General features: G+C 47.9%; 1 pseudogene; it reads right to left on the bottom strand.

Moving 5' to 3' along the window:
• Positions 1 to 7,622: 7,622 nt before the first annotated feature.
• LOC126027175 (metallothionein-1L-like) lies at positions 7,623 to 8,265 on the bottom strand (annotated as a pseudogene).
• Positions 8,266 to 13,300: the final 5,035 nt, after the last annotated feature.

Here is a 13,300-nt window from a genome sequence, read left to right as displayed (position 1 = left end):
CCTTTCAAAATTCTACTTCTCTAGTGTTCTGGAGTCTGTTTCAAAAAAGAAAGAAAGAAAGAAAGAAAGAAAGAAAGAAAGAAAGAAAGAAAGAAAGAAAGAAAGAAAGAAAGAAAGAAAGAAAGAAAGAAAGAAAGAAAGAAAGAAAGAAAGAAAGAAAGAAAGAAAGAAAGAAAGAAAGAAAGAAAGAAAGAAAGAAAGAAAGAAAGAAAGAAAGAAAGAAAGAAAGAAAGAAAGAAAGAAAGAAAGAAAGAAAGAAAGAAAGAAAGAAAGAAAGAAAGAGAGAGAGAGAGAAAGAGAGAAAGAGAGAAAGAAAGAAAGAAAGAAAGAAAGAAAGAAAGAAAGAAAGAAAGAAAGAAAGAAAGAAAGAAAACAAAGGAAAAGAAAAGAAAAGAAGGGGCCGGGCGGTGGAGCTACAGGTAAGGTGCCTGCCTTGCCTGCGCTAGCCTTGGATGAACCAGGGTTCGATTCCCAGGCGTCCCATATGGTCCCCCAAGCGCATAGCCAGTAGTAACCCCTGAGTGTCAACGGGTGTGGCCCAAAAACCAAAAAAAAGAAAAGAAAAAAAAAAGAAAAGAAAAAGCAAACAAAAAAGCAAAACAAAACCCACAAATATACAAATTAAAATTAAAAATTAAAATGAGAGTGTGCCAGAGTTCTATGTCAGGGGTTAAAGCCCTTTACTAGCATTAACCAAGCTTTGCTGGAAGGACAGCTTGGCAGATGTTCCCCCATCTCCACTAAAATCACACAGAACACAAAATCAGGTGTAAGAGTCCTGGCCAAAAACAGAGGGGGGGGGGGAGAGAGAGAGGGAGACAGGGAGAGGGAGAGAGGAGGAGAGGGGGAGAGGGTTAGGGAGAGAGGGGGAGAAAGGGAGAGAGAGAGAGGGACAGAGAAGAGGGAGAGGGAGGGAGAGAGCAGAGGGGGAGTAGAAAGAAGGGAGAGGGAGGGAGGGGAGAGGAGGGAGGAGCAGGAAATGGAGAGAGAGGGGAGAAAGGGGAGGGGATGGGGAGAGGGAGGAGAGGGGAATCACGAGAGAGGGGAGAGGGAGGGAGAGGGGAGAGAGGGGAGAGGGAAGGGGAGAGCAGTGAGAGAGGGGAGAGAAGGGAGAGAGGGGAGAGGGGGAGAGAGGGGAAAGGGGGAGAGAGGGGAGAGGGGGAGAGAGGGGAGAGGGGGAGAGAGGGGAGAGGGGGAGAGAGGGGAGAGGGGGGAGAGAGGGGAGAGGGGGAGAGAGGGGAGAGGGGGAGAGGGGGAGAGGGGGAGAGAGAGGAGAGGGGGAGAGGAGGAGAGGGGGGAGAGGGGAGAGGAGAGAAAAGAAAAGAAACCAGAGCACTAGCACAGCTGGAGGGCATGCACTTGACACCCACTGGTCTATTCCCTACCTCCTCTGATACCCCACACCTGCCAGAGTAATTCCTGAGTGGTGCAGAACCAGGAGGTAACTCCTGAGCATTGCTAGGTATAGTCCACAAACAAAATCAAGTAAGGGAGAAAAGGCAACGAAAAGTATTGGAGCTGAGTTATTTTTCAGGAAAGGCTGAAAATGAATCCTGATGAGGCACTGCCACTCCTGCCCTCATACTTGCTGCAGGCCAGGCTCCCTATGTGTCTGGGTAAACAGTTTTAGCTCAGAGAGGGCATCTTACCAGTACTGCAAGAATACTTGGGGTCCATTTGGAAGTGTAGGGATCAGGGTGCTCAGAAACTGAGAGTCTGAATCCGAATGCAGGAGGCTGGAGGCTGGTTATGCCCACCTAAGGCTGAGGCTAGATGTAGAGGTTCCAAGGATGCACTTGGTTTTGGAATATTTAGAGACTCCTGGGGATTCTGGGCTAACTTTTAGGGGAGAAGGCAGGGCAGAGCTGCCCCACCCTACACCCTCCCAGATGATCTGCTCTAATTGCCCTTCTGCTGGACTGTGCCACAGGCAGAGAAGGACCCTCCTTAGCTGGAGAAGATGATTCAGAGTCACACAAGCCCCACCTGGGCATATCCTGTGGTTATAACCAAGGGGCTCCTGTATCCAATCTTCAGTGATCTACTGTGATTGTCCAGATGGCCCATATCTGTGCCCATTTGGTCCCTGTTTGTGGTAATGGTGTGCTTTTAAATTCTTTGTTGGATGTTTGTGAATCCACAAATAATTCCCAGAATGAGAAATTGATTCCCATCCCCTTGTCCCCTTTTGGGGGAGATCTTGGTAATATTTATCTGCAGCGAATAATCCACACAGACAGGAGGGTTAAAGGTTAAAAGGTTGGGTGAGAAGAGTCCTTTGTCAGCCTGCTGCTAGGTCCAAACCCCCTCGAGCCAGCCAGCCAACTCTGGCAAAAGACCTCCCAATGCCAGGAACCTAAGCTATTTATTTGGCTTTCAACAAAGCCCCCACCTGGAGGGTCAAGGTGGGACAACAGTCAGAGGATAATCTTATGGAAATATTTTCATATACAACACCTGATTGCTGCTATGTCATTGATCCAAGCTGAGACATGGACCTCATCATATGTTCAGAGAGTTTCTGTAACCAGGCATTACTTGTTCTTTCTCATTAGGATCTCGAGAAGTTTCTCCTCACACAACCAGAGTCTCCTCCTCTGCAATCTCCTTCTCACCTGGATCAGACTGGTGGCACATTACCCAGGCCTCTTTGCCTCTTTCTACTTAGTTTGCTTATCCTTGTGGGGTCACTTCTGGTGGTACTCAGGGATTACTCCTGACACTGAGCTCAGCGATCTCTCTTTTTTTTTTTTTTCTCTTTCTTGGAGAGGGGCAGAGGGGGAGAGGGGAGAGGTGAAAGGGGAAAGGGAAGAGGGGTGAGGAGAGGGGAATGGGGGAGAGAGGAGAGGGGAGAGGATGGGAGAGGGGGAAAGGAGAGAGGGGAGAGGGGAGAGGATGGAGGAAGGGGGAGGGGAGAGGAGAGAGAGGAGAGAGGAGAGGGGAGAGAAAAGAGGGGAGAGGGGAGAGGAGGAGAGGTGAAAGGGGAAAGGGAAAAGGGGAGAGGAGAGGAGAGAGGAAAGAGGGAAGAGGGGAAAGGAGAGAGGAGAGGAGAGAGAAGGGAGATGAGAGGGGAGGGGAGAGAGGAAAGAGGGAGAAGAGAGGAGAGAGGAAAGAGGGAAGAGGGGAGAGGAGAGAGAGAGAGCTAGAGAGCAGCCATCTCTCTTACCAGGACTTAGGGGAACAAATGGGGAGCCCAGATCAAATCCAGGTCAAGTGCATACAGACAAGCAGTTTGTCAGCTGTACTATCACTCCTGCACTTATTTTCCCAACTTTATCAGAATAACCACTGATTGGTCGGTCCACTGCCCCTGCCAAATTGCAGATGAACATTCACCTTAATAACACATCCGCTCATGCCCTGTAGGCATCCTTGTAGATTAGGGGCTGGCGATACTTTCAGAAAGTAAGAAAAGTGAGTAACTCCATGTCTTTATACAATCATATAAGCATTGCTCTACATGAGCATCAGGTAATCTTTTGGGAGGAGGCACATTCGGTGACTCTCAGGACTTAGCCTTGATTCTAGGATCACAAATCACTCCTGGAGGTGCTCAAAGGAACATTATGTGATTTCAGGTCTCTAACCTGAGTGGATGCATGTGATGCATGTGCCTGAATCTCTGCAATATTTCTTCACCCCTCTGTGTATGAGTTTGTGGTTCTGTCTCTCTGAGATAAATTGATGCCTGTGTTTCGTCGAAATGTTAACTCTCAAGTGAACCTCAGGTTCAAGATCCATCCTACAAAAAGCACAGGAGATAAAAAGCACTGCAGTAAGGTATGGGTGTTTATTTACCAGTACATTGAGGTAGCCCCTCTAAGGAAATGACCCCTTACCGAACTCTCAGAATCCTTTTATTAGGTTATGGAGGCTTCACACCATCAGTTAACCTTTAAGTTGACTGGCTGTTGTCTAGGGTGTTCCCTTTTATGGCTAGATATCTAGAATGAAATATGGTAATTTTTTAGGGCTTTGGGATCTGTGTCAGTTGACATGGTAGAGGAGGGGCTTCTGCGTGTCCCTGATCTTCTCCACCCATAGACCCCAGGGTAATCCTATTTTATATCAACTGTTTTGGTACCTGCCCTTGAAGTTCGTGAAACTGGCTGTCTGGCTAGTCTTTGTTCCTTAAAACTTGAGCCTCTCATGACTGTACTTAGGTTCTCATTAAAACTAGTTTCTAATTAATTTTAAATCAAACTTTAGATCCTTACAGAAACAAAGATTTAAGGGGCTGGAGCAATAACACAGCTGTAGGACGTTTGCCTTGCATGCAGCAGACCTGGGACGAACCCGGGTTAGATCCCTGGTATCCAATATGGTCCCCTGAACCAGGAGCAATCTCTGAGCACAGAGTCAGGAGTAAACCCTGGTTACCTCCTGGTATGGCCCCAAAACACAAAAACAAAAAGAGTTCCTAAAAAATACAAATAAGAAAACCAGGGGCCGGAGCAATCTACAGCAGTAGGGCATTTGCCTTGCATACAGCCAACACAGATTTGATCCCTGGCATTTCATGTTCCGTGACCCTGCCAGGAGTAACTCCAGAGAGCCCAGATCCAGGAGTAACTCCAGAGAGCCACCTGGTGTGCCCCTCCAAAAAAAAAAAAATAGGTCTGTAAATTTACTAAATGCATGTAGCAATAAGAATAGCTTGAGGGGACCGAGAGATAGCATAGCGGTAGGGCGTTTGCCTTGCATAAAGAAGGATGGTAGTTAGATTCCTGGCATCCCATATGGTCCCCCGAGCCTGCTGGGGGCGATTTCTGAGCGTAGAGCCAGGAGTGACCCCTGAGCCTCGCTAGGTGTGACCCAACAATCAAAAACCAAAAACCAAAAAAAAAAAAAAAATAGCTTGAACATTCTATGAAACAGTAAGTTGTTCAAGGGCATGGGCAGGCTTGCCTGAGTGTGTGAGCAACAGACTGTCTTGTTTCTGATTCAGATCTCTTGTATCATTTTATGGGACAGAAAGATCTCTCTCTGTGGGATCAGTTGTCATCCCCAAGGCACCACCCCCACACCTTGAAAGCAGGGCCACTCTGGTCCTTCAACCAGGCAGAACACCAGGATTCTTGGTTTGCATGTATGCAACTTCTCCTATGCTAGGAATGGTGAGGAAGAGATTGTGACAGGTATATATATTAATTTTGGGGCCATACCTAGAAGTTTTCAGGGGTTACTCCTGGCTCTGCATGCAGGAATTATTCCAGATGGGTTAAGGGAACAATATGAGATGTCAGGGATTGAACCCGAATCAGCCTAGTGCAAGGTAAGCACCCTACTTACTGTGATATTGATTATCCCCCTAGTTCAGATTTTAATTTAGTGTACATATGGGGAGAGACAAGGAGAGAGAGAGATTTTGGAGAGAGAGAGAGAGAGAGAGAGAGAGAGAGAGAGAGAGAGAGAGAGAGAGAGAGAGAGAGAGATTGGGGCATTTCCCACCAATGCTCAGGACCTATTCCTGGCTTGGTATTTAGGAGCTTAGGGGTTATTCCTGGTCATGATCAGGGGACCCTGTAGTACCAGAGCCAGAGTCTATGTGTATAAAGCACATTTGATGCTTTGATCCTACAGTCCACGTGCCACATGTATCCTATTTTAGAGCAGGAGATGGTGCACAAATCGGTGCCATTCCCTAAAGTGATACAGAGATTTCCTCATACATGCTGACTGCAGTGTCACAGCCTACTGAATGTTTTTGCCCCAAGCCCCCCATGACTCTGTGGCATTCTTCATCATCCTTTTCCTTTATTTTATTTTTTGTATTTTTTGTTGTTGTTGTTGTTGTTGTTTTTTTTGGTCACACCCAGCAGTGCTCAGGGGTTACTCTTGACTCTGCTCAGAAATTGCTCCTGACAGGCTCGAGGACCATATAGGATGCCAGAATTCGAATCACTGTCCATCTGCCTCTAAGGCAAATGACTTAACTGCTGTGCTATTCCCATCTTCCCTTTTCTTTAAATCTCTCCTTTGATATGTAAAATCCTACCTGGATAACTGGACCTTACTGCCTCCCGGTTTAATATGGCTAATTTTAAATTTAATTTAAATAATATTAATATTATTAATATTATTCTTAATAATAATATTAAATAATTTAAATAATTTAAATAATGGCTTAATTTTCAAAAAAAAGGCAGTTCTGGCTTTTGGCTGAAACAGAGCCAGGAAAAGCAGACTGGCTTCATGGCTCTTTCCTGACTGCCTTAGCTTATTATTTCTTCAGCACTACCCTGCTTTTACAGACCCTCTGCCTGGGTTTAGAAACATAGTGCCTGGGAGTGATCTCTCAATTTAGGGATTTTTTTTTGTTTTGTTTTGTTTTGTTTGAGGGTCATACCCTGTGGTGCTCAGGGGTTACTCCTGGCTCTGTGTTCAGAAATCGCCCCTGGCAGGCATGGGGGACCATATGGGATGCTGGAATTCGAACCACTGCCCGTCCTGGATTGGCTGCATGCAAGGCAAATGCCCTACCACTATGCTATTTCTCCGGCCACAACTTGGGGATTCTTATTTTACAAGTCAGGAGTACTTCTTGAGTGTTGCTGAATGTGATCTAAAAACAACATATAGGGGAAAAAGGAGAAAATATAACAACAAATAAAAATGCCCCGAACTCTATCCTATGAAACTTGTGCACTGATCCAATAAACTATCTCTTAGGATCAATATTTGAAGCCAAAAGGTTTTTCTAACATCATTTTTCCTCTTGGTTTGACTTTGTCTATTGAACCCAAACAGGAATTCTGTGAATTAATTTCCATCACCACATATTACATTTGGAATTAAGAAAATTAGGTCATTATGGGGCCGGAGAGATAGCTTGGAGGTAAGGTGTTTACCTTTCATGCAGAAGAACGGTGGTTCGAATTCTGGTATCCCATATGGTCCCCTGTGCCTGCCAGGGGCAATTTCTGAGCATAGAGCCAGGAGTAACCCCTGAGTGTTGCCGGGTGTGACCCAAAAACAAAACAAAACAAACAAAAAAAAAGGTCATTCTACATTTAGAGAACTGCATGGAATTCAATGCCTGGATCCAGACTCTATCCCACAAAACAACTTAGAAGATCAACAGCCACAGGACCCTGTTGCTCACGGACAGCCCAAGGGACTTTTAGAATATCATCAATAGGGCCCAGAGAGATAGCACAGTGGTGTTTGCCTTGCAAGCAGCTGATCCAGGACCAAAGGTGGTTGGTTAGAATCTTGGTGTCCCATATGGTCCCCCGTGCCTGCCAGGAGCTATTTCTGAGCAGACACCCTGGAGTAACCCCTGAGCACCAGCGGGTGTGGCCCAAAAACCAAAAAAAGAAAAAGAATATCATCAATAACCGAGGTCAGAGTCACTATTTCCCTGGGTCTGTTTGCTGGGGACAGCATGTGTCCAGATTTTAAGTCTGCCCTTCCAGAGCATTATTCACCTATCTAGAGGCACAACCACCAGTATTTCCTAGTCACACACAAGACCCAGAGCCAGAATGTAGTCAATTAATTTATTGTCATTCGCATAGTGCATAATACAAAAAAAAAATGGGTGGGGTGCAGTAAAGAAGATGATCAACCACATGAACGTTCTATTTACATCGGGGGCCCATACAGCCCCTCATTTCAGGTTAAGAACAGCAGCTGCACTTCTCTGATGCCCCTTTGCACACGCAGGCCTGAGTACACTTGACACAGTCTGCAGGGCAGCAGAACAACAGCCTAGGGAGAAGAGGGCAGAGAGAAGCCAACTCATGCCACCAATACATTCCCTTTCCACATTTTCCCGCAGAGGCACATCCATTGTGTATCCCCGTCCCTGCACCCCACTTAGCACCCACTCTTCTGGGGAGCCAAACTCTTCTTGCAGGAGCCACATTTGCAGTCTTTGCACTTGCAAGAACTCTGGCAGCTGCAGGCGCCACCTGGCGGAGGAATAGAAACAGGCTGAGGACTCACTGGTGGAGTTCACTTGCCCCAGCTCTGAACCTCAAGTCAGTGCCTTAAACCCACAGGTCTTTAGCTCAGAATCTCGCACACAGTTCGCTCTGTGTAGCCCTCTCAAGGGCACCTTGGCCCCTCACAGCTCTGAATCTAAGGAGGTAACCGGGTAAGGGGAGGCTCTGAGAGCCTGGCAGGGAAGCACAGATGCAGGTGGAACCTACTCCATCTCAATCTGGGTCCAAACCATGCTTCCAGTGGGATGAGAAAAGGTAATTCGAGTCCCAGAGAGGGGAGTCGCTTACCAACACAGTTGGAGCAGTTGGGGTCCATGTTGTAGTGGGGTGAGGTCTGCTCAGACTGAAGGAGTCAGATTCGCCTGCTTGGGAATGGTGAGCACAGATGTTGGTCCCTTTTGTTGGCAGAAGGGAGGTCCCTGTGCAATGCCTGGCTCCTTGTCCTGCGAGCTTCCTGCTACCCCAGACGCTGAGGTCCCAAGGAGGCTGGGGCACTGGATGGGAAGGGGTGCAAAGCTGTGGTGCTTGCCAGGTGTCCAATAGCCCAGTGTCACCTGCTGAGTCACCTCATGAATGAGGGGCTGAGTACACAAAGCAGATTGGGCACACAAGTTGGATCCAAGTGTAGGCCGGGCCAAGCTCCCTGAGCGGAGTCTAGAGCACAAGGCGGGCCGAAGCTCAGAGGGTGAAGTCATGGTCCAGGTGGGGTTGAGAGCAAAAGAAGGAATAGAGAGCTCTGGCCAACAGACTGCACTTGGGGATCAGGGGCACAGGGAGGGTCTGAGGACACCTAGCAAGACCAGCTCACAAGCGCCCTCAGGTGCACAAGGCAGGGATTGCTGCAAAAGGCTGGACAGGCCCAGAGCACAGGGCAGAATTTTCCGTGCAGCTTATTTGGCTTAGGCTCCTTTTGGGTCAGGCTGCCCAGGAGCCTTTGCAGCTGCTCCTTTGTTCCAAGTTCCTTCCCCATCAGCGCAAAGGCAAGAAAGCCACGATGGGTTTCCTGAGTGGGCCAGTATGTGGCACAGTGCTGTACAGTGCGGGCTCTGTAGCAGTACAATTTCCCTCAGATCTTGACTCAGCAAGAACCCACCCGAGCAGTTCCCACATTGAGAAGGGTTTTTACAAAGTTCCAAGATTTCCACCATGGAAGTGCAATAACCACCACCTCCACTGTTCTAACATTTAGAAACGTTCCTAAATCAATTTACTTTCCTTAGGAAACTGTAAATGTTCAATGTTGGGTCTCGTTTACACCTTGATTGGCTATTGGTGGATCCTCAAAGAATTCCCAGAATGAGAAATTAATTCCCATTCCCCTATCTGCTTGTGGGGGAGGAGATCTTGGTAATATTTATCCGCAGCAAATAATCCACACAGACAAGAGGGTAAAGGAGTAAGAAGGTTGGGTGCAGAGTCCTTTGTCAGCCTACTACCAGCTCCAAACAAAACAAACAAGCAAACAAACAAACAAAAAAAACAACACCTGGAGCCAGCAAGTAAACTCTACCAGAAGACCACGAGGACCTAGCTCCCAAACTATTTATTAGGGTCTGAACAGCGCCCCCACCTAGAAGGTAAAGGTGGGACAACAGGCAAGATAAGAATCTTATGGAAATGCTTTCATATATAATATTCAGTAAAATCTATTTTTTTTTTGGCCACACCCGGTGGTGCTCAGGGGTTACTCCTGGCTGTCTGCTCAGAAATAGCTCCTGGCAGGCACGGGGGACCATATGGGATGCCGGGACTCGAACCACCGTGTTTCTGCATGAAAGCCAAAAGCCTTACCTCCTCCATGCTATCTCTCTGGCCCCTCAAAATCAGAAAGTCTTAATCACTTGTGCAAATATGTCAATTAGCCCATAGGGCTTACTGGTCATGTAACAGTCTAAATACTATGTCCTTATGGTGTAAGTGACTTACTGGCTTATGGAAATTATGGGTATCAATACTGATTGATCAATAATGAATCCTAATGAATTTATAGGGCATAAGTGACCTGAGGGGGTCAGGTAAATTGTTATACCCCCATCTCTTTTAGAATGCGATCTGGACCTGTTCTTTTTTTGCAAGGGGGGCACACATCCAGCAGCGTTCAGGGTTTACTCCTGGTTCTGCTCTCAGAAATAGCTCCTGGTAGGCTTGGGGGGACATATGGGATACCAGAGATGAAATCCAGGTCATCTCAGACCAGTCAGGGGAAGGCACATGTCCTAGCGCTGTGCTCTGATTTTGCTCCTTGGATCTGTTCTTTCTACCAAAACACCAGACATTACAGAGGATCAGGCCACTGATGAACCCAAATATCAAAACAATGCTGGTATTCACCCTAGACATAGATTCTAAGTAGAGTCATTATGCTTAAGTATGGGATAGGTATCATTCATGGGCTGTCTTGAAGTGTGCTTGCCTTCACCTTCTCTTGGTTTGGGCTGTATTACTGATAATAGTCATATTGAGTGTGTTGCTATTAACTGTGGCCCTGATTGTGGTTAGCTCGGGCCTGGTGGTCTCTATTGTAGCAGTAAACCCTGAGAGGTGGGAACTGAAAGGGAGGTGCTTCTGGTGATCTTCACTCTCAACATCATGACTGCACATGCTTATGAATATTGTTCTGGTTATTCGTTGCAGGTACCATTCTAACCTTTATGATCTGGACTCGCTTGGTGTACATAATACAGCCTTCTTTATAAGTGGCTGGGATACTCTGGTATAGGGTGTGTGTTGGAAGAAGCATCGAATGCTTTTTTAAGTGCCCTCCTAAACCCTCCTGGTGGGAGGTTCTACCTTAATTTTCATTTCCCCAACAGGGTTATGGTCAAGAGGAGAGCGCTTCTATGGTGTGCGTGGGAAGAAACTGATTGTATCTGCCTCCTGGTCCATCAGTGTCCCAACACAGTGGAAGATCATGATTTCAATGGGTTCCTTTTATTCGTGGCGTTCCGGATCATACCACAGGACGAAAAGGGCATAGAGATATGTCATTCACATGGGTGCCCCACCGGGCGAGGAGGAGGCATATATCCCACCACTGCCAGGTCTATGCCTCTGGCCACTGGGCCCTCACCAGGGGAATTACAGATTCCTCAACTCCTATAGCGTCGACGACCTCCTTACCAAATACCATCCACCCTAGCGAAGGCTCAGTATGTCATGTCAAAGCAAGACCTTCCTAGTAGAGGCACACGATTAATCAGAGATAGAGTCACGTAGAGTATTCATGCATTCATAATCCAATAGGTATTCCTAGAATAACTGTAAGCTTTAATCAAGTGCTTGGAGCTCATGTGTGGAGCAGAGGCAAACCAACAGCAACACAGGCTGCCAGCTGCACAAGTCCTGTTTTGCAGCTCAACTCACTCTTGATTTAGTTGTCAGCTAGTGGCCAGTGGGTAGAGAACGTGCACAGATTAGCTGTGCTAGGTAGTGGGTAGCAAGTGCGTGGAGTAGCATGCAGTGTTATTGGATCCAAAAAATATCACTAATTGCTGGGCTCCCCAGCCCAAAACTTGGAGCAACGCCATTTTGCAGGACCGCCAAAGTGGTTAGAGCGACCACCTTCACCTTAACCAACCAAGTGGCCTGCCAACACCATCGACTGCAGAACGAGTCACTTTCTCCAGCCTTCCAAAATCGATCCCAGTCGGAGGACTCTGCCCATCGAGGGAGGGCACACCACAAGTCTGTTGTGCCTGCGACCTGCAGGGTGGGGAACGGGATTCGGTCCGAATGGCTAGAGCCTGTGACTCGTTCAAGGCCCATGGTCCTGGCTGGTTGACAGGCTGATCAGAGACTCCGGATCACTCGTGGCCCTGCTATGGGGCTCAATACACCATGCTGCCGTGGCTCTGACTGTCTGCAGCTTCGTTCTTAGCCCCCCTCAGTCTCCTGTCAGCCCCTCCCTGCCAATTCCATCAAAAATGTCTGTTCTTGTCTGTTGAATTAAATAATTAACGATGGGGCTGGATGGCGGTGGATGGCGATGGATTTCTCTCTCTGCCATCCCAGGCCACGTGGCTCTGCAACCCCCATCCAGCCGACGGGTCTCAGGCCCAGGTGAAAGGCGGGTATAGAACTCACTCACAGGCAGGGATCAGGAACCATCAGCTTTATTCATGCCCTATTCACCACATGTGTGTGGCCTATCTCATAACCTTTCAAGGATTCGGCCATTCTTAGCCCTGCATCTTATAATTCAGCCATCTTCCTTTGGCCTCTATCTTGGTCAAAGACCAAAAGAGGAAAAGAAACTGAAGCCCGCGACTGCAGCAGGGCAGAGCCCTTAATTCCCTGGCTTCAGGGTTTACCTACCTATTCCAAGACCCCTCCCAGGAATGGGCGGGGTTTTGCAGGTAAGGTTACACCTAATATCTGGTTCCCAAGACCCCTCCCAGAAATGGGTGGGTCTTAGGTAGCTACACCCAAATCCAGGGTCTTAGATAGGTACACCAACACTTGTCCATGAGCTTGTCCTCTGTACTCTGTTCTGCATATGTGCATCTGTCCCCATCACCTGTGTTTATTTCTCCATCTGTCCAGATTGTCCGACTGCCCTGTCCTTCTAGAACCCAGCCTACCAGCACCTACCACGACCTGCATGACCCCCTCTGCACATCCGCCCAACCCACCCCCAACAACATGCTATTTCAACTGCCCCCCTGCAGAAACACCCTCCGTGGGGTGGGGTTACGGAAGCCTCCAAACAAAGGGGATGTCACAGGCACTAAATCTTCCCCATTACAGAGGCCCATTAAGTTAAAAACCTGTCCTAGGGGCCTAGAGTTATCACATAGGGTAGTAGCTTACGTGCACTCAGCTGACCCAGTTTCTTCCAGGCATTCCATATGGTCCCCTGACCACATCAGCAGTGATTTCTGGTGCAGATTCAGGAGTTAGCCTTAGCACTGCTAGATGTGGCCCAAAAGAAAAGATTCACAATTTTTTTTGTTTGTTTGTTTTTGCTTTTGGTTTTTCGGTCACACCCAGCAACACTCAGGCGTTAATCCTGGCTCTATACTCAGAAATCGCTCCTGGCCGGCTTGGGGGACCACATGGGATGCTGGGATTCAAACCACCATCCTTCTGTATGCAAGGCAAATGCCCTGCCTCTATGCTATCTCTCCAGGGCCTCTGAGGCGGGGGCAACAGGGGTGGAGCGGCCCTGGTGCTGGCTGCACTGGATGCCAGCAACTTTCACCGGTTTGCCATCGGCCTCCTTTGCGGAGGTGGCAGCGCCATATCAAGTAGGGTGGGGCAGGAGCAACAGGTCCGGGGAGTGGGGCCCCACCAAGTCCTGGGGAGAGAGCCGCACACATGCAGTAGGTCGCAGGCAGAGGCACAGCAACACC

This window comes from Suncus etruscus, chromosome 14 (assembly GCF_024139225.1).
Source record: "Suncus etruscus isolate mSunEtr1 chromosome 14, mSunEtr1.pri.cur, whole genome shotgun sequence".
Classification (NCBI taxonomy): domain Eukaryota; kingdom Metazoa; phylum Chordata; class Mammalia; order Eulipotyphla; family Soricidae; genus Suncus; species Suncus etruscus.
Note: the sequence above shows the minus strand (reverse complement) of the source record. Positions and strands in the feature narration are given on the sequence as shown.